This window comes from Procambarus clarkii, chromosome 35 (assembly GCF_040958095.1).
Source record: "Procambarus clarkii isolate CNS0578487 chromosome 35, FALCON_Pclarkii_2.0, whole genome shotgun sequence".
NCBI lineage: Eukaryota > Metazoa > Arthropoda > Malacostraca > Decapoda > Cambaridae > Procambarus > Procambarus clarkii.
Window position 1 is genome coordinate 32,434,067 of NC_091184.1, and position 5,000 is coordinate 32,439,066.

The window sequence follows — 5,000 nt, forward strand, 5'->3', positions numbered from 1 at the left end:
CAGTCTTCCCTCTGACACCGCTAACTACAATAGAAAACAAAGAAAAGGAAGCGTCTTCCCTTGAACAAATCATCGTCTTCCTTCTTTGCTTAGCTCTAACGTCACTAAAGAAAACGAAGAAAATAAGGCCCCTTTATCATCGGACACTTAAGTTTTTCAAGTATTATAATAATAATAATAATAATTTTTATTTAGGTAAGGTACATACATAAAGAGATTTTACAAAGTTTGTTGGCTTTATAGATAGAGCTAGTACATACAATGCCTAAAGCCACTATTACACAAAGCGTTTCGTTATTACTATTAGTCTCTCTTAAGAAAAGGAATTGGCGATCCAAGTTTTGATGAAACAGATGTTTATGATGAGGATTAATTTGTCAGACAAGACCCCAATGTTCCATGTTAACTCGTTCAGAACTCCAGGGTGACATGATAATCCTTTCAGAACCGAGAACATGAAACAAATAATATTCACTTCCTGTTAAACACTGAGAATTTGTTAGGAAAATTTAATCTACCTTACTAATGAAGAACGGAGGCTGTAGTCCTACCAGCCTGTTGCAGTTGGTAGACAGTTCCTCTAGGACTCGCATCTGGTCGATAAACTTCCGATGACTGATTACCTCAGATCTTACTAGGATTAGGTGAATGACCTTCATCCATCTCCCACGCTGAATACTGGTCCCCTTCTCCTCTGAAGAAGTGTTGTAGCTCAGTAACTGCTTCCCTTCAAGGCTGCTGAGACACCCTAGGAACAATACTTGCCAGCCAAAAGGTCTTCACAGTATCACCACCTGGAGCGGCCCCCGGATCGAAGCTCGATCTTCCTTCACCGCCTCTCGAGACAACCCAGGAGTACCGACATCAAGGAGCTTCTTGAAACCTCCTGTCACGTTCCAGCTCTCTAAATCTTCCTCTAGAAGTTGATCAGAAGCTCCTCTACGTTGCCTCTCGAGTACTGTTAAGAGTAATGTCCCTTCTGGTGGCTTAAACCTCACTTATGTGGGGCCGACGTGCATACGGTGGCGAGTGACAGCGGGCGGCGTTCCCGCCAAGCTGACGTCACGCTACGTCACGCCGTGGGCGCTCTCTGATTGGTCAAACTGGACACACTCCCACATCTGACCAATCACATTTCCCAAAACCGGGAGACACAGCGTCACCGCATCTGGAGTATTTGGCGGAAATTTGTCGCCTCCTCAGATTTGATCCGCCATATTTGTTGCTCACTCTCACCTCAAAACGTAAATAATTCAAAGACAAATAATTCAAATCTTTGGTATCTCGCCTCCCTCTATTATTAAACGAAACTAGGCGATTTCTTGGCTATTTACAAAGGGGGGGGGGGGGTTATGACTCTTAATGGTCGGGGGAGGAGCGTATTTAAGCGGTCCAAGTAGCAATGGGCACAAGCTAGCACTCAGAGCTCACCATTAAACTTGCAGGACAAACATTCAGCTTCTGATTTTTACAATTTAATAAGTAGCTATGAAAATACTTACTCAATGGGTAATTATTAAAACACTACTCAATGGGTAATTATTAAAACACTACTCAATGGGTAATTATTAAAACACTACTCAATGGGTAATTATTAAAACACTACTCAATGGGTAATTATTAAAACACTACTCAATGGGTAATTATTAAAACACTACTCAATGGGTAATTATTAAAACACTACTCAATGGATAATTATTAAAACACTACTTAATGGGTAATTATTAAAACACTACTTAATGGTTAATTATTAAAAAACTACTCAATGGGTAATTATTAAAACACTACTTAATGGGTAATTATTAAAACACTACTTAATAGGTAATTATTAAAACACTACTCAATGGATAATTATTAAAACACTACTTAATAGGTAATTATTAAAACACTATTCAATGGGTAATTATTACAACACTATATACTCAGTGGGTGATTATCAAAAGACAATTCAGTGGGTGATTATCAAACACTATTCAATCAAGCCAATAACAACAACTTGATTGTGGCTGATTCTCCCATTATCCATGCAAGGGCTGCCAGCGCTAATCGCAGTAATCCACAGGTAATTGACATATTACATTAGCAGAGGAGAGGTTGGTGCGCCTGATAGAGTAGTATGGAGGATCGACTTATGGTCTTGAAGTAATAGTATTGAGGGGGGGAGGATCTTGCATTGTTCCCCAGACCATTACGTGTTGGAAGGGGGCAGAAATGGGTGAAAGGGCTGTAAATGGGATGGGTTTGTATGTGGGAGGAATGGGGTGCCTGGGAGGATAATGGTTATCTTGAGATGATTTCGGGTCTTTAGTGTCCCCGCGGCCCGGTCCTCGACCAGACCTCCACCCCCAGGGAGCAGCCCGTGACAGCTGACTAACACCCAGGTACCTATTTACTGCTAGGTAACAGGGGCATAGGGTGAAAGAAACTCTGCCCATTGTTTTTCTCCGGCGCCTGGGATCGAACCCAGGACCACAGGATCACAAGTCCCGCGTGCTGTCCGCTCGGCCGACCGGCTCCCTTAGTTACCTTTGTAAATGGTAGTTACAAAGAGAAAAGACAAATGTTGGGACAGTTTCATTCAGCTATATATAATGTTTATGCAATAATATACGGTATATTTATTCAATACGATACACATCTCAACACTACACTCCCCCAAGGGGAGGTTTCCTGCCCCAGGGGAGGGGAGAAGGGTATCGAACCCCCAGTGGGGAGGTTTCGTACTTCAGGGTAGTTAGGTCTCGAACCCCCACTTAAATAGCGTTGTACTCCAGGGGGAAGATCTAGTGCCCTAGGGTGCAACAACACAATTAATAGTCTCTATAATGCATAATGTTATCTTACTTTGAGGGAAGATAACATTATACATTATAATGTTATCACCAACATTATAATAAACACCAAAATAATATCAGTGGTTGTTATTTTGTTGTTTTTATTGTTACATAAGACTATTTTTTATGCATGGACCTTCATCTACATAGATGAGTTACGTTGTTTTCCTCGTGTGTACTCGTATGTAAAAACGGTGTGCTATCCTGCCTCACATAGAGCGCATGTGTCACTGTTGTTATGGTCGTGTAACAGGTGATATATATGTAAATAAAACATAATTTCCAGAGAAGCTAGTGCCTGGTGATTGGTCCGTGGAAGCGACTACGTCACTGATATTGACGTCCAATTGCACGAAGCGGGAGAACGCAGCCTATCAATCATTCATGGGCGTGGAACTGTACTCTCTTATTTCCACAGTTTCATGCACATTCACGCTTGCAACTGAGTTAACCCATTGCCTGGAGCGCAGATGTTTGGGTGTTAGTTCACAACATGGAGCGTTGATTGCAATGGAGATCCACGTGAACGCTGCCGTTCTGAAGCAGCGTCGTGTAATCCGGATTATACGAGAACGAGAGGGACGCTAAGAACTTCGAACGGCCCCGAGAAATGTCATCCAGTAGGATACGTGAATAAGTTAATTCGTCGCCCTGTGAGGTGGCTGCTAAGGTCTCGTCAGAAATTTAGAAAAAAATGGCATTTTAGTCTATGGATGAATATTATCGAACGACACTGCTGATGCAGTTGTGAAAAAGATAACAACCAATAGAAAAAAATGCAATCAACATACCGCAGATTCTCGGATATCAGATAATCTATACATATGATGAAGAGCTTTATGTGGGTTATGTGTGCTCTTGGCACATATTCGCATCTCTAAAGCCAGCCTTATTTGGCTTGGAGAAGATTTTAAATTACAAAGCGCTTTAATTGATTGATTGATTGATTGATTGATGAAGATTAAGCCATCCAAAAGGTGGCACGGGCATGAATAGCCCGTAAGTGGTGGCCCTTTTGAGCCATTACCAGTATCAAGAGCTGATACTGGAGATCTGTGGAGGTGCGACTGCACCCTGCGTGATGGGAGATGTCTCCCGTCCGCTTTAATTGATTTCATTAAGTAAGAAACCATGTGTTTCTATGCAACTTCACGTCAAGCTTGTGAAGCGGTTTTCCTTGTAACTTAAACCAGTTTCGAGGGGAAAGTTTCGAACATAGTAAATGAGACAATTTTCAGAGTAAAACTTTGAATATAATTAGTTATGAGTCGCATGTGTGAGTACAAAATGCATATCGTTCATGAACCTTAACCCGTTCTCTAAGTAAATGAAAGAAACCAGATAGAAATCATTTTCAACATGATCTCACTGTCGCAAAACAACAATTTTTTAACATGAATTCACTGTCGAAAAAACAATACATAAATAAATAAATAACAATAAAATATCACGGCTGAATCATGGCCATTCGTTAGTGGGTTAACAACTTTGGATAAGGTAAACCTTTTGGCTAGGTTTCTTTATATCTTCTACCTGATGCCTCTGTTCACCATGCAATAAACAGGTAACAAGGAGCTTAGTAACTATTGTGGGTTGCATCTTGGAGAATGTCAGTTGTAGTCCAACTTCCAAACTTCCTGTTCTCGGGAATGAGTAAGCAAATATATTTGCTTCACCTAGTCACTATAAGACTCGAACCACTGCCCCTAATAAGGAATATTACCTTATTAGGGCTATCACGTAGTATGGTGGATAGAGCTTTGGCCTCTCGCTCGTGGGGTCGGCGATTCGAGTCTCCTAGTGCCCAGGCGAATGAAATGTATATTTCCACGGTAGTGTGGTTTAGTTTATAAGTAAATATAATTCTAATTCTAATTAGAATTATATTATTCTAATTCTAAATCTTAAACGCGATCTGAAACAAATAATGTTTTCTTTCTTCAGGTTCTCGATATAATGAGGGATATCGCTGCTCTCTACTCCAATGTTTATATAACAACTGGACTCATATACTTCCCAGTGTAAATGGTCCTTCCAGGTTCTCGTTCCGGAGAGGAAATTAGGCAAGTTGGTACAGGAGGAAACGACTTAATACGACTTAAGTTAATGACTTAAGTTGTTAAACAGACGAGGAGTCACAATAACGTGGCTGAAATATGTTGACCA